The sequence below is a fragment of the Homarus americanus genome, unplaced genomic scaffold (genome assembly GCF_018991925.1).
Source record: "Homarus americanus isolate GMGI-L3 unplaced genomic scaffold, GMGI_Hamer_2.0 scaffold40982, whole genome shotgun sequence".
Lineage (NCBI taxonomy): Eukaryota > Metazoa > Arthropoda > Malacostraca > Decapoda > Nephropidae > Homarus > Homarus americanus.
Genome location: NW_024714524.1, coordinates 29958 through 54594, shown reverse-complemented (window position 1 = coordinate 54594; position 24637 = coordinate 29958). Strand labels below are relative to the sequence as shown.

At 47.2% G+C, this 24637-nt stretch overlaps 1 protein-coding gene across 2 annotated transcripts in view; it reads left to right on the top strand.

The window, feature by feature from the left end:
- LOC121878945 (ras GTPase-activating protein raskol-like) overlaps nt 1-24637 on the top strand; it is a 61273-nt gene that overhangs the window by 28916 nt on the left and 7720 nt on the right. For both annotated transcript variants that reach the window (XM_042385391.1, XM_042385400.1), the window contains one exon: nt 14363-14469. The gene's annotated coding sequence lies outside the window, so the exon portion shown is untranslated. The remainder of the gene's footprint in view (nt 1-14362; nt 14470-24637) is intronic.

Genomic DNA, 24637 nt, shown 5'->3' with positions numbered 1-24637 from the left:
AACAAAGGCCAACCAAACCCCCAACCACCCCAACAAAACCCCAACCAAACCCAACAAAACCCCCAATAAACCCCAACAAGCCCCAGCCAAACCCCAACCAAAGCCCCAACCAGGCCCCAACCAAACCCAAACCAAACCCCAACCAAACCCCAACCAGAACCCCAACCAAAGCCCCAGCAACGCTAACAAAACCCCAACCAAACCAACCAAACCCCAACAAACCCCAACCAAAACCCAACCAAACCCCCAACCAAAGCCCCAACCAAACCCAACCAAACCCCACAACCAAACCCCAACCAAAACCCCAACCAAACCCCAACCAAACCCCAACCAAAACCCCAACCAAAACCCCAACCAAACCCCAACCAAACCCCCACCAAACCCCAACCAAACCCCAACCAAACCCCACCAAACCCCAACCAAACCCCAACCAGAGCCCCAACAAAACCCCAACCAAACCCCTAACCAAACCCTAACAGCCCAACCAAACCCCACCAAACCCCAACAAACCCCCAACCAGACCCCCAACCAAACAAATAAACCCCAACCAGAGCCCTAGCCAAGCCCCAACCAAACCCCAACCAAACCCCAAAAATGACAAACCCCAACCAAGCCCCAACCAAACCCCAACCAAACCTGACAGCCCCAACCAAACCCCACAAGCCCCAACCAAACCCTAACCAAGCCCCGCCAAACCCCAACCAAACCCCAACCAAACCCTAACCAAACCCTAACCAAACCCCAACCAAGCCCAGCAAACCCCACCAAGCCCTAGCAAACCCCAACCAAACCTAACCAACCTAGCAAACCCCACCAAACCCCACCAAACCCCAACCAAGCAGCAAACCCCAACAAGCCCAACCAAACCCCAACCAAGCCCCACCAAACCCCCACCAAACTGACAAACTATCAAACCCCAAGCAAACCTAACCAAACCCTAACCAAACCCCAACCAAACCTAATCAAACCTAACAGAACCCCCAACCAAACCCCAGCAAACCCCAACAAACCCCCACCAAGTTTACACACTACTCAGGTGGATTAAAAGTAATGTTATTTTACCCTATTAAATTTCCGTGACAATATCCCATTATGGCAGAGGACACAGCCAACATATTGTACACACACACACACACACACACACACACACACACACACACACACACACACACACACACACACACACACCACACACACACACACCCACACACACACACACACACACACACATGAGACAGTGATAATGGTGGGAATTCTGAATATCATATCATGGTGTCCGGTAAACTCCTTTCCTTGTGTGGTGGTAAATGGGGAATTTCTCTGCTATATAACCCGGTATTAATAACCAATAGCCTATGGGACAATTCTCTACTATACAACCTGGTATTTTCTCTTTTATATAACCCGGGATTAATGAGGAACCATTTCTTTGTCTGGTAGAAAATGGGAAATAAAAAAAATCTCGACTCTATAAACCTTACGTTCTCTTCTATACAACCTGGTATTAATAACCAATCTGTGTCTCAGTACGAGGAAGGTAAGGAAGGGGAGGAGGAGGAGGAGGAGGAGGAGGAGGAGGAGATATCTTTCTCAACAAGATTACCGGAACAATATTATTACACAAGTTCACTACACCTGCCTTCTTGTCTCACCCCCCTCCTCCCCTCCTCCTCACCCTTTCCCTCCTCACTCTCTTGAGTAAACACCTGTAGAGACAGTTCCTAACCTGCCTAACCTCACTAACCAAACACCTAACCTAACATAACCTAACCTAACACTAACCTAACACTAACCTAGCACTAACCTAACCCCTAACCTAACCCACCTAACCTAACCTAACTAACACAACCTAACACTAGCCTAACCTGCTAACTAACCAACTAACCTAACACTAACCTAACCTAACCTAACTAACCTAACCTAGCCTACCTAACCTAGCACTAACCTAACACTAACCTGCACTAACCTAGCACCACAACCTAGCACTAACCTAACCTAACACTAACCTAACACTAACACTAACCTAACACTAACCTAACACTAACACAACACTAACACTAACCTAGCACTAACACTAACCTAGCACTAACCTAACTAGCTAACACTAACCTAACATAACTGCTTGCTAACATAACCTAACACTGCCTAACACAACACCAACACTAACACTAACCTAGCACTAACACTAACCTAACACTAACACAACACTAACCTAACACTAACTAACACTAACACTAACCTAACACTAACCTAACACTAACTAACCTCCTTACTAACTAACACTAACCTAGCTTTTAACCTTAACACTTAACACACTAACCTAACACTAACCCCACTAACACTAACCTGCACTAGCCTAACACTAACCTAACACACAACACTAACCTAGCACTAACCTGCCTAACACTAACCTAACACTGGCCTAGCACTGGCACTGGCCTGGCACTGGCCTGGCACTGGCCTGGCGCTGGCACAGCACTGGCGCTGGCCTGGCGCTGGCCTGGCGCGCTGGCGCTGGCCTGCGCTGGCCTGGCGCTGGCAGCGCTGGCCTGGCGCTGGCGCTGGCCTGGCTGGCCTGGCGCTGGCGCTGGCCTGGCGCTGACCTGGCGCTGGCCTGGCGCTGGCGCTGGCCTGGCCTGGCGCTGGCCTGGCGCGGCCTGGCGCTGGCCTGGCGCTGGCCTGGCGCTGGCGCTGACCCGGCACTGGCTGGCCTGGCACTCAGCCTGGCACTGGCACTGGCTGCGCTGCTGGCCTGGCACTGGCCTGGCGCTGGCCTGGCGCTGGCCTGGCGCTGACCTGGCGCTGGCCTGGCGCTGGCGCGCTGGCCTGGCGCTGGCCTGGCCTGGCGCGCTGGCCTGGCCTGGCCTGCCAGCGCTGGCCTGGCGCTGGCCTGGCACTGGCCTGCGCTGGCCTGGCCTGGCACTGGCCTGGCCTGCCCTGGCGCGGCCTGGCGCTGGCCTGGCACTGGCGCTGGCCTGGCCTGGCGACTGGCGCTGGCTGGCGCCAGCGCTGGCCTGGCGCTGGCCTGGCGCTGGCCTGGCGCTGGCACTGGCCTGGCGCTGGCCTGGCCTGGCGCTGGCTGGCACTGGCGCTGGCCTGGCGCTGGCCTGGCGCTGGCACTGGCCTGGCGCTGGCCTGGCCTGGCGCTGGCCTGGCGCTGGCCTGGCGCTGGCCTGGCGCTGGCCTGGCGCTGGCGCTGGCCTGGCGCTGGCCTGGCCTGGCTGGCGCTGGCCTGGCGCTGGCTGGCGCTGGCGCTGGCCTGGCGCTGGCCTGGCCTGGCGCTGGCCTGGCGCTGGCCTGTGGCGCTGGCCTGGCACTGGCCTGGCGCTACGGCGCTGACGCGCTGGCCTTAACACTAACTAGCACTAACCTAACTAACCTAGCACTAACACTAACCTAACACTAACCTAACCTAGCACTAACCCCTAACACTAACCCACTAGCCTAACCTAACGCTAACCTACTTACTAACACTAACCTAACACTAACCTAACCTAACTAACCTAACATAACCTAACACTAATCTAACACTAACACTTACTAACTAACCTAACACTAACCTAACCTAACACTAACCCTAACCTAACACTAACCTACTGCTAACCTAACACTAACACTAACCTAACACTAACCTAACCTCACCTCTTTGTGACTGGATAGAAGTGAAGCCGCAACAAGGTGTGTGACAATTGAATAACAGGGGCAGGGGGTGACAGTATGTAATTCCTGTTATGGTGTGACAGGAGTAGTTTGGACAGGGTTGTGACAGGGAATCGACTGTCTTTCACAATACATATATATTACTCTTCTGTCTGTTTCATCTCACACACACACACACACACACACACACACACACACACACACACACACACACACACACACACACACACACACACACACACACACACCCACACACACCTTGAACAAGACTGTCCCCTATTGGTTTAATGGTACACACTTGCTCCTGTGAATTGCCGCCAATAACAGGTGAATGAACCTTAATTGGCATCAGGTGTCTTACAGGTGTGGGGAGGGTTTTTGAAGTTCTTACAGGTGTGGGGTGATTAATTAAGGTGTAGTGGAGGTTATTATGGTGTTTACAGGTGTGGGGAGGGTTTTTGAGATTCTTACAGGTGTGGGGTGATTAATTAAGGTGTAGTGGAGGTTATTATGGTGTTTACAGGTGTGGGGTGATTATTTTGAAGTTCTTACAGGTGTGGGGAGGTTAGTTTAGGTGTGGGGAGATTATTATGGGTTTTTACAGGTGTGGGGTGATTAATTAAGGTGTCTTACAGGTGTCGGGAGATTAATTAAGGTGTGAGAGATTATTCTGTTTTTTCAGGTGTGGGAAGACTAATTAAGGTGTCTGACAGGTGTGGGGTGATTAATTAAGGTGTTTTACAGGTGTGGGGAGACTAATTAATGTGTCTGACAGGTGTGGGGTGATTAATTTAGGTGTGGGGAGATTATTTTGAGGTTTTTACAGGTGTGGGAAGACTAATTAAGGTGTTAGGAAACTAATTAAGGTGTGGGGAGACTTATTAAGGTGTGGGGAGAATACAGGTACACAATTACATATTACAGTGGACATAAAGGTTAATTACAGGTATAGTGAACAGCTACAGGTTAACAGGCTTTAGGTTACAGATACAATAGGTAAAACAAATATCTGTGTATACTTTGTGGGGAATAATATGAGACCATGGATGATAAATATTGGTATATGAGGGCTGTCACTAGTCACACGTAACATTTATGAGACCATGGATGATAAATATTGGTATATGAGGGCTGTCACTAGTCCTTGTATTTGGAGCCATGATGTATATGAGTATAGGCTGTCACTAGTCACACGTAACATTTATGAGACCATGGATGATAAATATTGGTATATGAGGGCTGTCACTAGTCACACGTAACATTTATGAGACCATGGATGATAAATATTGGTATATGAGGGCTGTCACTAGTCACACGTAACATTTATGAGACCATGGATGATAAATATTGGTATATGAGGGCTGTCACTAGTCACACGTAACATTTATGAGACCATGGATGATAAATATTGGTATATGAGGGCTGTCACTGGTCACACGTAACATTTATAAGACCATGGATGATAAATATTGGTATATAAGAAATGTCACTAGTCGTAACATTTATAGAGACCATGGATGATGATAATATTATTGGTATATGAGGGCTGTCACCTAGTCACACGTAACATTTATGAGACCTGGATGATAAATATTGGTATATAAAGGAGCTGTCTAGTCACACATAGCTTTGGCAAGACCATGGATGATAAATATTTGTGCTCTCAGGCGTGTCACTAATCACACGTAACATTTATGAGACCATGGACGATAAATTATGGTATATGAGGGCTGTCACTAATCACACGTAACATTTATGAGACCATGGATGATAAATATTGGTATATGAGGGCTGTCACTAGTCTCACGTAACATTTATGAGACCATGGACGATAAATTATGGTATATGAGGGCTGTCACTAATCACACGTAACATTTATGAGACCATGGATGATAAATATTGGTATATGAGGGCTGTCACTAGTCACACGTAGCATTTATGAGACCATGGACGATAAATATTGGTATATGAGGGCTGTCACTAGTCACACGTAACATTTATGAGACCATGGACGATAAATATTGGTATATGAGGGCTGTCACTAGTCACACGTAACATTTATGAGACCATGGATGATAAATATTGGTATATGAGGGCTGTCACTAGTCTCACGTAACATTTATGAGACCATAGACGATAAATATTGGTATATGAGGGCTGTCACTAGTCACACGTAACATTTATGAGACCATGGACGATAAATATTGGTATATGAGGGCTGTCACTAGTCACACGTAACATTTATGAGACCATGGATGATAAATATTGGTATATGAGGGCTGTCACTAGTCACACGTAACATTTATGAGACCATGGATGATAAATATTGGTATATGAGGGCTGTCACTAGTCACACGTAACATTTATGAGACCATGGATGATAAATATTGGTATATGAGGGCTGTCACTAGTCGCACGTAACATTTATGAGACCATGGACGATAAATATTGGTATATGAGGGCTGTCACTAGTCACACGTAACATTTATGAGACCATGGATGATAAATATTGGTATATGAGGGCTGTCACTAGTCACACGTAACATTTATGAGACCATGGATGATAAATTATTGGTATATGAGGGCTGTCACTAGTCACACGTAACATTTATGAGACCATGGATGATAAATATTGGCATATGAGGGCTGTCACTAGTCACACGTCATTTATGAGACCATGGATGATAAATATTGGTATATGAGGGCTGTCACTAGTCACACGTAACATTTATGAGACCATGGACGATAAATATTGGTATATGAGGGCTGTCACTAGTCACACGTAACATTTATGAGACCATGGACGATAAATATTGGTATATGAGGCTGTCACTAGTCACACGTAACATTTATGAGACCATGGATGATAAATATTGGTATATGAGGGCTGTCACTAGTCACACGTAACATTTATGAGACCATGGATGATAAATATTGGTATATGAGGGCTGTCACTAGTCACACGTAACATTTATGAGACCATGGACGATAAATATTGGTATATGAGGGCTGTCACTAGTCACACGTAACATTTATGAGACCATGGACGATAAATATTGGTATATGAGGGCTGTCACTAGTCACACGTAACATTTCGGGGGAGCGTATCTACCCCCACCTACACGGATAGTTGTTTTAGCTACTGTACAAAGAATAGGATTTTGTAGTACATATTCTGAACAATTTGTTAGAGTTACAAATACAAGTACAGATTATAACTGTATTCACGTACAGTCTCGTTCATGTACAGCTACAGTAAAGGGTAGCTACAGAAATAAATTGACAGGTACAGAGACACTACAGCATGGGACGATTTCTACAGACGCAACAGTTACAAGTACAAATACAGGAATGGTTTTACAGATTCACAATGGTATGGTTACAAATACATAGATATTTCTACAGACAGACTACTACTACTACTTTTTTTTATAGAACGTGGCCTCCAGTCTCCCCCAATAGCCACACCTTCGCCGCCATTTATTTACCTTAATATTAAATATCCTAATACATAAGAAGCTACTACTACTACTACTACTACTACTACTACTACTACTACTACTACTACTACTACTTTGCTGTCACTGGTAATCGAGTATCATCCAGCTATGATACAATGATATGAGTTATTAATGATGTCACCTTCGTTGGTGAGTTCTGAGGTGACTAAAGAGGCCGATACGGGACCGGCAGAGTCGATCACTGATGTTGGACGTGTGGGGGGCTACATCTAGTGCGGGAGGGGCGGTGGCAGCGTCTTTCCGGCGTTGGCGCTTGTCTGCTTCGGTATGCAGTCGGGCTAACTTGAAAGTATTGACACCTTCTCGTGTGGTGCTCCTCCAAGCGTTACTGTGTGGAGTAATCGTCTCCCAGGTGAGGGGGTCGATTAGGCACTTTTTCAACCTTGTCTTCTGGGGATAGAGGTTGGCACTCTGTCGAGGTCGGCATAAAAGGCCTCCTTGATGTCATCCTCTGCATCCGGTGTTGGGGCGTATGCACTGATGAAGAAGGCATGACGAGAGTGATTCAGTGGGACTCAGAGCATCATGAGGCGCTCGTTGATCCCAGTAGGCATTTCAGTTGGCCCGTGTAGGATGTGTTGGCAGATGGCAAAGCCAACTCCATAAATGCTGTTTCTCTCCGCAGCAGACTTACCCTTCCAGAAGGTGTAGCCAGACCCCCGTTCTGTGAGTTGGCCCTCATCTGGGAGCCGGGACTCACTAATGGCTGCTATGTCGATGTTATACCTCGCCAGCTCTTTTGCCACAAGGGCAGTTCTTCTTTCAGGATGCTCATTTGTGCCAGTATCCAGAAGGGTCCTGACATACCATGCAGCGACCATAAGAGGTTGTATAGTTTGTTTTTGTTTGGATCTGTGATTTTGGTTGTGTTTTCGACCGTATAAGGATGAACTTACTGGGCGCGGTTGCCCAGTCAGGTTGGTTCTTTAGGCAGGCTAGGTTTAGGGCACCTTTTCTAGCCCCTCCCCGTGTGGGGTGAGCAGAGTGGGCTCCCCAAAAGGGCTGCTCAGTCACACAGACAAGACTGGATTGCACTGCTGCCTAGATCCCAGTGCATAAACGACCATCTTATCTGTGCCGCCCATGTGCAGAGTTGTGACTAGAGACTCCCGGCAGTCATCTCTGCCTGTCCCCGTCGCCACTCGTCCGTCGCCATAGGACTTTTGGGGGTATAGGGGTTTTGATGATGATGATGATGAGAGGTATGATGAGCTGGGTGATGGCTGTGTGTTAGTTATGTGGTGAGGCAGGAGCGATGGCTGCAACCACACATCTTGGCTCTCCCTTTTCCTGATCCAGTGGTGCAAGTGTTGCAACGACTGGGGAGAGGGAGAGTTGCAATGGACAGCCAATAGCCCAGTTTGTTGGGTTTCGCCTTAGTAGCCTGTCCATCAGACATTGCCTTCGTCCGCCGGTGTAGTCGTTGGGTTCCCACGGTGGTCACCTCTTCTGCCTACACCGCCGTTGGGGTCTTGTGGAGCTCTGTAAGCATGTCTGTCTGATGCGGGGCTCCACCTGCCAAGGTTAATCTGCAAGACAGCGGGGCAGTGGTTGGTAGGCGCCAGGACGTGTCCACATGCCAGTGGGCCTATGGGTCGTCCCTGTGGGGCCCACTGCTACTCAGAGATCCCCTGCTGGTGTAGCCTGGGCCCACGAGGCTCCCAGTTACCGTGTGTTGCCACGAGGAGTCACAGCAGGAGTCTTGATGGTGAGGAGGCTGTGTACTGGCAGGGGAAGACTTATGCAGTTGCTTCCCTGTTCACCACGAGGGCTAGCCAGCGGCGGCAGCTGAAACGGAGAGGAAGTGAGCATTACACTACACACACACACACACACACACACACACACACACAGTACCTCATTGTCAACAGCCTGGGATCAACCTTGGCCCGTGATTATGTGAGAGACAGAGAGAGATTGGACAGAAAAACGATCCCGTTTTTCTATCGATGCACGTCTGAGCACCACTATACACGTCTCAGCACCACTATACACGTCTCAGCACCACTATACACGTCTCAGCACCACTATACACGTCTGAGCACCACTATACACGTCTCAGCACCACTATACACGTCTGAGCACCACTATACACGTCTCAGCACCACTATACACGTCTAGCACCACTATACACGTCTCAGCACCACTATACACGTCAGCACCACTATACACGTCTGAGCACCACTATACACGTCTGAGCAGCCCACTATGCACGTCTGAGCACCACTATACACGTCTCCAGCACCACTATACACGTCAGCACCACGTCTCAGCACCACTATACGTCTCAGCACCACTATACACGTCTGAGCACCACTATACACGTCTCAGCACCACTATACGTCTCAGCACCACTATACACGTCTGGCACCATAGTCATCTCAGCACCACTATACACGTCTCAGCACCACTATACACGTCTCGCACCATACACGTCTCAGCACCACTATACACGTCTCAGCACCACTATACACGTCTCAGCACCACCTTAGCACCACTACACGTCTCAGCACCACTATACGTCTCAGCACCACTATACACTTCCAGCACCACTATACACGTCTCAGCACCACTATACAGCACACTATACGTCTCAGCACCACTATACACGTCTCAGCACCACTATACGTCTCAGCACCACTATACACGTCTCAGCACCACTATACACGTCTCAGCACCACTATACACGTCTCTGCACCACTAATCTCAGCACCATACACGTCTCAGCACCACTATACGTCTCAGCACCACTCTATACGTCTCAGCACCACATAGCACCACTATACAGCACCACTATACACGTCACACCACTATACACCACTATACACGTCTAGCACCACTATACACGTCTGAGCACCACTATACACGTCTCAGCACCACTATACACGTCTGAGCACCACTATACACGTCTCCAGCACCACTATACACGTCTCAGCACCACTATACATGTCTGAGCACCACTATACACGTCTGAGCACCACTATACACGTCTCAGCACCACTATACACTATACACGTCTCAGCACCACTATACGTCTGAGCACCACTATACACGTCTCCACTATACGTCTCAGCACCACTATACACGTCTCAGCACCACTATACACGTCTCAGCACCACATACACACCATACACGTCTCAGCACCACTATACACGTCTCAGCACCACTATACACGTCTGAGCACCACTATACACGTAGCACCACTATACACGTCTGAGCACCACTATACACGTCTCAGCACCACTATACACGTCTGAGCACCACTATACACGTCTATACACGTCTCCCACCACTATACACGTCTCAGTAGTCAGCACCACTCTACACGTCTCTCTAGTCACCCACTATACACGGCACCACTCAGTCTCAGCACACACGTCTCAGCACCACTACACGTCTCAGCACCACTATACACGTCTCAGCACCACTACGTAGCACGTCTCAGCACCACTATACACGTCTCAGCACCACTATACGTCTCAGCACCACTATACACGTCTCAGCACCACTCACGTTCAGCACCACTATACACGTCTCAGCACGTCTCTCAGCACCACTATACACGTCTCACCACTATACGTACATACACGTCTCAGCACCATTATACAAGTCCAGCACCATTATACATATCCCAGATCTCCAGTAGCCCTGAGAGTTAATGTGTGGGAATGAACATGAAAGTCGTGTGTGTGTGTGTGTGTGTGTGTGTGTGTGTGTGTGTCAAAATACATACTGTACACACATACTTAATGATAGTGGTAATAATAATAATGAATATACCACTACTACCACTACCACCACCACCACTACCACCACCACTATCACCACTGCCACTACCACCACTACTACCACCACCACTACCACCACTGCCACTACCACCACCACCACCACCACTACCAGACAGACTGACAGGAAATAACTATTAACTGTCGGAGTTGATAGATGAATGAGAGTTGTGTGGTTAGGTTAGGTTGAGAGTCTGTTTATTATTATTATTATTATTATTATTATTATTATTATTATTATTATTATTATTATTATTATTATTATTGTTATTGTTGTTGTTGTTGTTGTTGTTGTTGTTGTTGTTGTTGTTCCTTTACTCACTCCTTCTCTTCCTCTGTCCTTACTCACTTAACACTAACCTTCACAGCTCACAGGGGATATATTATACAGCTTCTTTGTCTGTAGTGAAGTTTGTCTCAGTCGTTATATAGTTAAGGTGACCTTGTGAGTAGGGGTTAGGAGGCAGTGTGTGTTTGTCTGTTGTAATTATCATAACTAACAACCTAACCTAACCCAACACTAACCTAACCCAACACTAACCTAACCCAACACTAACCTAACCCAACACTAACCTAACCCAACACTAACCTAACCCAACACTAACCTAACCCAACACTAACCTAACCCAACACTAACCTAACCCAACACTAACTCCAACCCAACACTAACCTAACCCAACACTAACCTAACCTAACACTAACCCAACCCAACATTAACCCAACCCAACACTAACCCAACCCAACATCAACCCAACCCAACACTCTGCTAACCTAACCCAACACTAACCTAACCCAACACTAACCCAACCCAACACATCCCAACCTCCCACCAAACCTAACCCAACACTAACCTTAACCCAACACTAACCTAACCCAACACTAACCCAACCCAACACTAACCTAACCCAACACTCCTAACCCAACCCAACACCAACCCAACCCAACACTAACCCAACTCCAACACTCAACCCAACCAACACTCAACTCCAACCCAACACCAACTCCAACTCCAACACTAACCCAACTCAACACTAACCCAACCCAACACCAACCCAACCCAACACTAACCCAACCCAACACCAACCCAATCTCAACACTAACCCAATCCCAACACCCAACCCAACTCCAACACTAACCCAACCACCAACTCCAATCCAACACTAACCTAACCCAACACTCAACCCACCTCACTAACTCCCAATTCCACACCACCACACCCACTCATCCCAACACTAACCCTAAACTAATTTAACACATTCTAACTCCATCCACCATAACCCGACCCAACCCTAAACAGCAAGGGTTCCAGCAACAATCACCATCCCTTACGGAACACCACAATCTATTACGACAAATTCAGTAACAATTTTCAAGTTACTTCCGGCGCTGCTTAGAACCACTACGTAACAAGGAACACTTCAGGAACTTCCGTTAGCATGGTTCACGGTGCGCTATTGTTCTCAAGATTCATCATCCTATAAAGGGTGTTAGTGTGTGTTAGTGTTAGTTAGGTTAGTTATGTGTGTTGTGTTAGTGTTGTGTTATGTTAAGTTACTGTTGTGTTAGTGTTAGCAGTGTAGTTGTGTTGGTGTTGTGTAGGTTACAGCCCATGAGCCATACATCATCCTTGGTAATGTGAACTTGGGGAACTCTACTACTGCCTACCACACTGTACCACACTATACTACACTGCTCTACAGTACACTATACTACCTTTCCCACACCACACCACACTGTCTTCCTAACTACCACACTATACCACACTGCGCTACACCACATTACACCACACTGCACTTCACCACATCACAACACCACACTGCACTACACCAATACACTACACACTGCACCACAACCACATCACACTACACCACACTGCACTACACCACATCACACTACACCACACTATACCACACTACACTACACCACACCGTAATATATAGCAGTATAGCCTCCCTTGGCGCCACACTGTCGGTAGCTTCGCCAGGCGTACACAGTCTGCCCAGTCTGGCGTATTACCGGGATTACTGTATCTGGTTTGTCCTTTTGCTCTTGTAGTGAGTGTTGTAGGTTGTGACTGGTTGTGACTGGTTGTAGTTGGTTGTGGTTGGTTGTGACTGGTTGTGTTGGTTGTGACTGGTTGTGGTTGGTTGTGACTGGTTGTGGTTGGTTGTGGTTGGTTGTGACTGGTTGTGACTGGTTGTAGTTGGTTGTGGTTGGTTGTGACTGGTTGTGGTTGGTTGTGACTGGTTGTGGTTGGTTGTGGTTGGTTGTGATTGGTTGTGGTGGTTGTGGTGGTTGTGACTGGCTGTTGGTTGTGACTGGTTGTGGTTGATTGTACTGGTTGTGGTTGGTTGTGACTGGTTGTGGTTGGTTGTGACTGGTTGTGACTGGTTGTGATTGGTTGTGACTGGTTGTGGTTGGTTGTGACTGGTTGTGGTTGGTTGTGACTGGTTGTGGTTGGTTGTGACTGGTTGTGGTTGGTTGTGGTTGGTTGTGACTGGTTGTGGCTGGTTGTGGTTGGTTGTGACTGGTTGTGGCTGGTTGTGCTGGTTGTGACTGGCTGTGGTTGGTTGTGACTGGTTGTGGTTGGCTGTGACTGGCTGTGGCTGGGTGACTGGTTGTGCTGTTGTGACTGGTGTGGTTGTGACTGGTGCTGTGGTTGGTTGTGCTGGTGTGACTGGCTGTGGCTGGTTGTGACTGGTTGTGGTTGGTTGTGACTGGCTGTGGTTGGTTGCTGGGGCTGGTTGTGACTGGTTGTGGTTGGTTGTGCTGGTTGTGACTGGCTGTGGTTGGTGGTTGGTTGTGACTGGGTGTGGTTGGTTGGACTGGGGTGTTGTGGTTGGTTGTGACTGGTTGTGTTGGTTGTGACTGTCAGGTTGGCTGTGACTGGTTGTGGCTGGTTGTGGCTGGTTGTGACTGGTTGTGGTTGGTTGTGACTGGCTGTGGCTTGGTTGTGGTGTGGTTGTGACTGGTTGTGGTTGGTTGTGACTGGTTGTGGTTGGTTGTGACTGGTTGTGACTGGTTGTGGTTGGTTGTGACTGGTTGTGGTTAATACTTGTAGACGCAGTGTGTGTGTGTGTGTGTGTGTGTGTGTGTGGTGTGTGAGACATCAATGGTAATAGCAGGTATGGATCAACAGGTTTGGTGATAATGGGTGTAGGAGTATTTACAGGTGTATATATCTTGACAGGTGTGGCAGGTTATAGTAGTATTAATATAGGGTACTTAACAGTGTATTTCTTTGACAGGTGGGGCAGGTGCAGTAGTATACAGGTGTGTATATCTTAACAGGTGTGTTTCATGACATGGGGGCAGGTAGTAGTATTAACAGGTGTGTATTTCTTGACAGGTGTGGGGGCAGGTTGTTGTAGTATTAACAGGTGCATTTCTTGACAGGTGTGGGGGCAGGTGTGCAGCATGGTGGAGGAGGAGGGAGGGGGTCTGCTCCACCCTCCCCCCAACTCTCTACCCCTCGCCTGGGTGAAACAACACCAACCAAATTTGTAAGTAACCAAATAATTTACCTTTTATCTCTGGAGCAAACCCACGGTCTTCTAGGTCTTTATTATCCTGGGGCTTTCAGGCTTATTATCTCTGGGGGTCTTTCTAGGGTCTTATTATCTCTTCATTTCTGGGGTCTTCTAGGTCTTATTATCTCTGGGGGTCTTTCTAGGTCTTTATTATCTCTGGGGGTCTTTAGGTCTAATCTCTGTTTCCTCTCTAGGCTTATTATCCTGGGGGTCTTTCTAGGGTCTTTATTATCTCTGGGGGTCTTTCTAGGTCTTTATTATCCTTGGGGGTCTTTCTAGGTCTTTATTATCTCTGGGGGTCTTTCTAGGGTCTTTATTATCTCTGGGGTCTTTCTAGGTCTTTATTATCTCTGGGGCTCTTTCTAGGTCTCTTTAACTAGTATCCGGGGCTGGCTTATTATCTCTGGGGTCTTTCTAGGGTCTTTTTATCTCTCTGGGGGGTCTTTCTAGGGTCTTTATTATCTCTGGGGTCTTTCTAGGTCTTTAATCTCTGGGGGTCTTTTGGTCTTTATTATCTCTGGGGGTCTTTAGGGTCTTTATTATCTCTGGGGTCTTTTTAGGGTCTTTTATTATCCTGGGGTCTTTCTAGGTCTTTATTATCTCTGGGGGTCTTTCAGGTCTTTATTATCTGGGGTCTTCAGGTCTTTATTATCTGGGGGTCTTTCGGTCTTTATTATCTCTGGGGGTCTTTCTAGGGTCTTTATTATCTCTTAGGTCTTTCTAGGTCTTTATTATCTCTGGCCACGGGTCTTCGGTCTTTATTATCTCTGGGGTCTTTCAGGTCTTTTTATCTCTGGGGGTCTTTCTAGGGTCTTTATTATCTCTGGGGGTCTTTTTTAGGGTCTTTATTATCTCTGGGGGTCTTTCTAGGTCTTTATTATCTCTGGGGGTCTTTCTAGGGTCTTTATTATCTCTGGGGGTCTTTTCTAGGGTCTGTATTATCTCTCTGGGGGTCTTTCTAGGGTCTTTATTATCTCTGGGGGTCTTTCTAGGGTCTTTATTATCTCTGGGGGTCTTTCCAAGGTCTTTATTATCTCTGGGGGTCTTTCTAGGGTCTTTATTATCTCTGGGGGGTCTTTCAGGTCTTTGTTATCTGGGGTCTCTGTTATTATCTCTGGGGGTCTTTCTAGGGTCTTTATTATCTCTGGGGTCTTTCTAGGGTCTTTATTATCTCTGGGGTCTTTCTAGGGTCTGTATTATCTCTGGGGGTCTTTTAGGGTCTTTGTTATCTCTGGGGGTCTTTCTAGGGTCTTTATTATCTCTGGGGTCTTTCAGGTCTTTTATTATCTCTGGGGTCTTTCTAGGTCTGTATTATCTCTGGGGGTCTTTCTGGGTCTGTATTATCTCTGGGGTGTCTCTAGGGTCTTTTTATCTCTCTGGGGTCTTTCTAGGGTCTTTTTATCTCTGGGGTCTTTCTAGGGTCTTTATTATCTCTGGGGTCTTTCTAGGGTCTTTATTATCTCTGGGGGTCTTTCTAGGGTCTTTATTATCTCTGGGGATCTTTCTAGGGTCTTTATTATCTCTGGGGGTCTTTCTAGGGCCTTTATTATCTCTGGGGGTCTTTCTGGGTCTTTTTATCTCTGGGGGTCTTTCTGGGCCTTTATTATCTCTGGGGTTTCTAGGGTCTTTATTATCTCTGGGGTCTTTCTAGGGTCTTTATTATCTCTGGGGGTCTTTCTAGGGTCTTTATTATCTCTGGGGGTCTTTCTAGGTCTTTATTATCTCCTGGGGGTCTTTCTAGGGTCTTTTTATCTCTGGGGGTCTTTCTAGGGCCTTTATTATCTCTGGGGTCTTTCTAGGGCCTTTATTATCTCTGGGGGTCTTTTAGGATCTTTATTATCTCTGGGGTCTTTCTAGGGTCTTTTTATCTCTGGGGTCTTTCTAGGGTCTTTGTATCTCGGGGGTCTTTCTAGGGTCTTTATTATCTCTGGGGGTCTTTCTAGGGTCTTTTTATCTGGGGGTCTTTCTAGGTCTTTACTATCTCTGGGGTCTTTCTAGGTCTTTATTATCTCTGGGGTCTTTCTAGGGTCTTTATTATCTCTGGGGTCTTTCTAGGGTCTTTATTATCTCTGGGGTCTCTAGGGTCTTTATTATCTCTGGGGGTCTTTCTGGGTCTTTATTATCTCTGGGGGTCTTTTTAGGGTCTTTGTTATCTCTGGGGGTCTTTCTAGGGTCTTTATTATCTCTGGGGGTCTTTCTAGGGTCTTTATTATCTCTGGGGGTCTCTCTAGGTCTTTATTATCTCTGGGGGTCTTTCTAGGTCTTTATTATCTCTGGGGGTCTCTCTAGGGTCTTTATTATCTCTGGGGGTCTTTCTAGGGTCTGTATTATCTCTGGGGTCTCTCTAGGGTCTTTATCTCTGGGGGTCTCTCTAGGGTCTTTATTATCTCTGGGGGTCTCTCTAGGTCTTTCTCTGGGGGTCTTTCTAGGGTCTTTATTATCTCTGGGGTCTTTCTAGGGTCTTTTTATCTCTGGGGTCTTTCTAGGGTCTTTATTATCTCTGGGGGTCTTTCTAGGTCTTTATTATCTCTGGGGGTCTTTCTAGGTCTTTACTATCTCTGGGGGTCTTTCTAGGGTCTTTATCTCTGGGGGTCTTTCTAGGGTCTTTATTATCTCTGGGGGTCTTTCTAGGGTCTTTATTATCTCTGGGGGTCTTTCTAGGGTCTTTATTATCTCTGGGGGTCTTTCTAGGGTCTTTTTATCTCTGGGGGTCTTTTTAGGGTCTTTGTTATCTCTGGGGGTCTTTCTAGGGTCTTTATTATCTCTGGGGGTCTTTCTAGGGTCTTTATTATCTCTGGGGGTCTCTCTAGGTCTTTTTATCTCTGGGGTCTTTCTAGGGTCTTTATTATCTCTGGGGGTCTCTCTAGGGTCTTTATTATCTCTGGGGGTCTTTCTAGGGTCTGTTATTATCTCTGGGGTCTCTCTAGGGTCTTTATTATCTCTGGGGGTCTCTCTAGGGTCTTTATTATCTCTGGGGTCTCTCTAGGGTCTTTATTATCTCTGGGGGTCTTTCTAGGGTCTTTATTATCTCTGGGGGTCTTTCTAGGGTCTTTATTATCTCTGGGGGTCTTTTTAGGGTCTTTTTATCTCTGGGGGTCTTTCTAGGGTCTTTATTATCTCTGGGGGTCTTTCTAGGGCCTTTTTATCTCTGGGGGTCTTTCTAGGATCTTTATTATCTCTGGGGGTCTCTCTAGGGTCTTTATCTCTGGGGGTCTTTCTAGGGTCTTTATTATCTCTGGGGGTCTTTCTAGGGCCTTTATTATCTCTGGGGTCTTTAGGATCTTTTTATCTCTGGGGGTCTTTCTAGGGTCTTTATTATCTCTGGGGGTCTTTCTAGGGTCTTTATTATCTCTGGGGGTCTTTCTAGGATCTTTATTATCTCTGGGGGTCTTTCTAGGATCTTTATTATCTCTGGGGGTCTTTCTAGGGTCTGTATTATCTCTGGGGTCTCTCTAGGTCTTTATTATCTCTGGGGGTCTTTCTAGGGTCTTTATTATCTCTGGGGGTCTCTCTAGGGTCTTTATTATCTCTGGGGGTCTTTCTGGGTCTTTATTATCTCTGGGGGTCTCTCTAGGGTCTTTATTATCTCTGGGGGTCTCTCTAGGGTCTTTATTATCTCTGGGGGTCTTTCTAGGGTCTTTACTATCTCTGGGGGTCTTTCTAGGGTCTTTACTATCTCTGGGGTGGGAAGGTCAGGTGATGTGAGCCGGGGCACAGGTGTTGACCAGTCCTGCCTCGTGGAGTGTAAACAAACCACTCGTTGTACAGTCACCCACGAACCTAATCTAACACTAACACTAACCTAACACTAATCTAACACTAACACTAATCTAACCTAACCTAACCTGACACTAACCCTAACCTAATCTAACCTAACACTAACCTAACACTAATCTAACACTAACACTAATCTAACACTAATCTAACCTAACCTAACCTGACACTAACCCTAACCTAACCTAACCTAACACTAACTAACACTAATCTAACACTAACACTAATCTAACACTAATCTAACCTAACCTAACCTGACACTAACCTAACCTGACACTAACCCTAACCTGACACTAACCTAACGTGACACTAACACTAACTAACCTAACCCAAACATAGACTAAATCCAGGTTGCAATATGAAATTCGTCCGTAATTCCGGGTTAGTTACTATGAGGCAGAGTTGTCGATAAGCTGACCCTCATATTACAGCTAGTGGGATTATTGCTGTAGTTATGGCACCTCCCTCCTGGGCTATTAACCTCCCACCTCTCCCCCCCCTCCTCCTCCCCCCCTTCCTCCCCTCCTCCTTCCCCCTCCTCCTCCTCCTTCCTCCCCCCTCCTCCTCCTCCTCCCCCTCCCTCCCCCTCCTCCTTCCCCTCCTCTCCCTCCTCCTCTCCCTCTCCCCCCCTCCTCCTCCCTCCTCCTCCTCCCCCCCCTCCTCCCCCTCCTCCCCTCCCCCCCCTTCTCCCCCCCTCCTCAACCCCCTCCTACCTTCTTCCTCCCTCCCACTCCCCCCTACAGTGCCATTAACCTCCACACAGTGCCATTAACCTCCCCACAGAGCCATTAACCTCCACACAGTGCCATTAACCTCCACACAGTGCCATTAACCTCCACACAGTGCCATTAACCTCCCCACAGTGCCATTAACCTCCCACAGAGCCATTAACCTCCACACAGTGCCATTAACCTCCACACAGTGCCATTAACCTCCACACGTGCCATTAACCTCCCACAGAGCCATTAACCTCCACACAGTGCCATTAACCTCCACACAGTGTTAACCCCTCACACAGTGCCATTAACCTCCCCACAGTGCCATTAACCTCCCACAGAGCCATTAACCTCCACACCAGTGCTATTAACCTCCACACACGTGCCATTAACCTCCACACAGTGCCATTAACCTCCACACAGTGCCATTAACCTCCCCACAGAGCCATTAACCTCCACGATTAACCTCCACAGGCCATTCCCCACAGGCCATTAACCTCCACACGGCTTCCCACAGTGCCATTAACCTCCCCACAGTGCCATTAACCTCCCCCACAGAGCCATTAACCTCCCCACAGAGCCATTAACCTCCCCACAGTGCCATACTTCCCACAGAGCCATTAACCTCCACAGTGCCATACCTCCACACAGTGCCATTAACCTCCCCACAGAGCCATTAACCTCCCACACAGTGCCATTAACCTCCACAGTGCCATTAACCTCCACACAGTGCCATTAACCTCCACACAGTGCCATTAACCTCCACAGAGCCATTAACCTCCACACAGTGCCATTAACCTCCACCAGCAGGTGCATTAACCTCCCCACAGAGCCATTAACCTCCCACACAGTGCCATACCTCCACACAGTGCCATTAACCTCCACACAGTGCCATTAACCTCCACAGTGCCATTAACCTCCACAAAGTGCCATTAACCTCCACACAGTGCCATTAACCTCCCCACAGAGCCATTAACCTCCACACAGTGCCATTAACCTCCACACAGTGCCATTAACCTCCACACAGTGCCATTAACCTCCCACACAGTGCCATTAACCTCACAGTGCCATTAACCTCCCCAGAGCCATTAACCTCCACACAGTGCCATTAACCTCCCCACACAGAGCCATTAACCTCCCCACAGTGCCATTAACCTCCACACAGTGCCATTAACCTCCACACAGTGCCATTAACCTCCACACAGTGCCATTAACCTCCACACAGTGCCATTAACCTCCACACAGTGCCATTAACCTCCCCACAGAGCCATTAACCTCCACAGTGCCATTAACCTCCACACAGTGCCATTAACCTCCACAGTGCCATTAACCTCCCCACATTGCCATTAACCTCCCCACAGAGCCATTAACCTCCCACACAGTGCCATTAACCTCCACACAGTGCCATTAACCTCCCCACAGAGCCATTAACCTCCACAGAGCCATTAACCTCCCCACAGAGCCATTAACTCTTTCCTGTCGCCTTGAACTGAGTCATTGTTAACAGTGCCATGTTGAGGTCTGACTGACTGTCCCGGAGTATTTGTGACTGACAGGTGGCTGACTGACTGACCTTGACTGTCCCCAGGTGGCTGACTGACTGACGGGTGGCTGACTGACTGACTGACTGGCCAGGTGGCTGACTGACTGTCGGAGTGGCTGACTGACTGACGGAGTGGCTGACTGACTGACTGACTGTCAGGTGGCTGACTGACTGACTGGCTGACAGCACATACATAATCCAGAAAACTTACACACACACACACACACACGGGGGTAAAATAATTGACAGCCTGAGTGTATGTATGTATGTATGTATGTGTGTATGTATGTATGTATGTATGTATGTATGTATGTTCCTCTACCATACATGTACCCCACAACACAGTATTACACCCTGCACGCAACACCACAACACTATCTCCCGCAAAACTACACTCCCACACGCACTTTTTCTCGCTCGTGTGTGTGTAAGTCTGTATATCTTGTGTATAGATCATACACAATGTAGCATTTCGCGTAGTGTGTATTTTGCCTTGATAGAAAGCGAATTGGCGAGCGTGAATTGGCGAGCGTGAATTGGCGAGCGTGAATTGGCGAGTGTGAATTGGTGAGTGTGAATTGGCGAGCGTGAATTGGCGAGTGTGAATTGGCGAGCGTGAATTGGCGAGCGTGAATTGGCGAGTGTGAATTGGCGAGTGTGAATTGGCGAGCGTGAATTGGCGAGTGTGAATTGGTGAGTGTGAATTGGCGAGCGAATTAAGGAGTGCACCTGGCAGGAGTGTGGACTAAGGAGTGTGAATTATGAGGTGAATTGGCGAGTGTGAATTAAGGAGTGTGAATTGGCGAGTGGAATTAAGGAGTGTGGTTCATGAGTGTGAATTGGCGAGCGTGAATTAGTGAGCGTGAATTGCGCGAGGATCTGGTGGTCCTGGGGTTGGACTTGCGTTTCCAGCTCTATGACTGCAGACCATCAGGGAGGGGGGAATTGGTTTGTAATGGTTGCGGTGGTAGTTTAGAGACGGGTGGTTTACTTACTCCAAACAAGCGCTCTGGTGATTGGTGGTGGTGGTGGTAATAGTCTGTACCGTTTGTTGGTAATGATGTCAAGGGTGAGGTATCGTGTGCGTGTGTAAGCCATTCTCTTTGTGTACGTGTGTGTGTGTATGTATGTGTACGTGTTCCCTTCATAAGAGTACATGTGCATTTTTATGTGCACCCATGTACGACTGTGTATACCACGCCACTTCATACAATCATCCTCGCTCGTGTACACACATTGTATAAAAGTGTACATGTGCGTGTGTGCGTACGTGGGCGCGGGCGTGTGTGTGGGCACTGGGACGTGTAGGTGTACGTGAGGGTACGTGCGGGATTTTACGTACATGACATCTTGTATACGCACATGTCTTCTGTTTATGTACATAATATCCCTGTGTACGTATGGACTAGTGGTGAAATTACGTACAGTAGAGTGGGTGTACATGGAGAAGGAGTGAGGGAGATAGTGGTGGTGATAGTGGTGATGATGGTGGTGATGGTGGTGGTGGTGATGGTGGTGGTGGTGATGGTGGTGATGGTGGTGGTGATGGTGTTGGTGGTGGTGATGGTGGTAGTCATTGATGATAGTGGTGGTGATAGTGGTGGTGGTGATGGTGGTGGTGGTGATGGTGGTGGTGGTGATGGTAGTAATTGGTGATGGTGATAGTGGTGGTGATGGTGATAGTGGTGGTGGTGGTGATGTCGTGATAGTGGTGGTGGTGATGGTATTGGTGATAGTGGTGGTGGTGATGGTGTTGGTGGTGATGGTGATAGTGGTGGTGATGGTGATGAGTGGTGGTGATGATGGGTGGTGATGGTGGTGGTGGTGATGGTAGTGAGTGGTGATGGTGATGGTGGTGGTGATGGCAGTGGTGATGGTGGTGTGGTGGTGGTGATAGTGGTGGTGGTGGTGATGGTGATGGTGAGGTGGTGATGGCGGTGGTGATGAGTGGTGGTGGTGGTGATGGTGATGGTGGTGGTGATGGTGGTGGTGGTGGTGGTGGTGATGGTGTTGAGTGGTGATGGTGGTGGTGGTGGTGGTGGTGGTGATGGTGGTGGTGATGGTGGTGGTGATGGTGGTGGTGGTGATGGTGGTGGTGGTGATGGTGGTGGTTGGTTGATGGCCGGTGGTGGTGGTGGTGGTGGTGGTGTGGTGGTGATGGTGGTGGTGGTGATGGTGGTGGTGGTGGTGGTGATAGTGGTGGTGATAGCGGTGGTGAGTGGTGGTGGTGGTGGTGATGGTGGTGGTGATGGTGGTGGTGGTAGTGGTGGTGATAGTGGTAGTGGTGATAGTGGTAGTAGTGGTGGTAGTGGTGGTAGTGGTGATGGTGGTGATAGTGATAGTGGTGGTGAAGAGGAAAGGGGAAGTGAGGAGAAAGAACTACTACTACTACTATTGATCTACACCACCGTAGTTATGCCAGGATAATATCAGTACCTCACCGTAGTTATAAACACTCGTAGTTTACACGTAGTTTAAATAATTATGTGGACGTAGTTTTTGGCGCGTGATTTCCTGTTTGGGGCGTGGTTACTGCCCCTCCCTCCCCCCGTGTGTATGTGTGTAAAATCCCATATAATTCCTGGCACCATTCCTGTTACCAAACCTATATTATTCCTGGCACCATTACTAATCTTTTCTCCCTTCTTTCTGGCACTATTCCTAGCCCTTCCATTAAACACCTCATCCAAACCCTAAGATCTCGTAAAATAGACATGGCACTATTCACGGCATAATTCCTGGAGCTATTTCTCGCCACGTTAGTACCCCCTCCCTCCCACACCCCCATCCCTCCCTTTGAGGCACTATTCCTCGAGGTTAAGTAACTTGGAATCGTTGTGTGTGTGTGTGTGATTAATGGGGAGACACAGACAGACAGACAGACAGACAGACAGAGGGAACTAACAGCTTTCATAACAGTAATACACAAATCGATCACATAAGCCACGTTCCCATTACAGCATGAAGTCTCACTCGGTACAGAATACAAACCTACAATTACGTTATTATAAAATATTTTAATAGACAAAATAAACTAAAACAAAAGTCTATCAAGATTTTTGTTTATAAAAGGATTTTGGTGGAATTAGTATGGGATTGTGTTTGTAAATTGTGTGTAAGTGGTTGTAAAAATGTGTGGGTGTTGGGTGATTGTAGGTTAGGTTAGGTTAAAAAGTATTCGCTGACCAGTACAATATCATGTTTCTCAGCGAGTTAAATCATCATACTCAGGGGTTAAATCATCATACTCAAGGGGTTAAATCATCATACTCAAGGGGTTAAATCATCATACTCAATGGGTTAAATCATCATACTCAAGGGGTTAAATCATCATACTCAATGGGTAAGTCATCATACTCAGGGGTTAAATCATCATACTCAAGGGGTTAAATCATCATACTCAGGGGTTAAATCATCATACTCAAGGGGTTAAATCATCATACTCAAGGAGTTAAATCATCATACTCAAGAGGTTAAATCATCATACTCAGGGGTTAAATCATCATACTCAAGGGTTAAATCATCATACTCAAAGGGTTAAATCATCATACTCAATGGGTTAAATCATCTACTCAAAGGGTTAATCCATCATACTCAAAGGGTTAAATCATCATACTCAAAGGTTAAATCATCATACTCAAGGGGTTAAATCATCATACTCAATGGGTTAAATCATCATACTCAAGAGGTTAAATCATCATACTCAGGGGTTAAATCATCATACTCAAAGGGTTAAATCATCATACTCAGGGGTTAAATCATCATACTCAAAGGGTTAAATCATCATACTCAAGGGGTTAAATCATCATACTCAATGGGTTAAATCATCATACTCAAGAGGTTAAATCATCATACTCAGGGGTTAAATCATCATACTCAAAGGGTTAAATCATCATACTCAATGGGTTAAATCATCATACTCAATGGGTTAAATCATCATACTCAAAGGGTTAAATCATCATACTCAAAGGGTTAAATCATCATACTCAAGGTGTTTGTGGGTCGTATTCCTGATATCTGATACGAGGGCCAAGGTGTGTGTGTGTGTGAAAGCCAATACAGTGTGTGACTGGTACTTTCCGCCTAGAGTCTGTATTGAACGGGGACT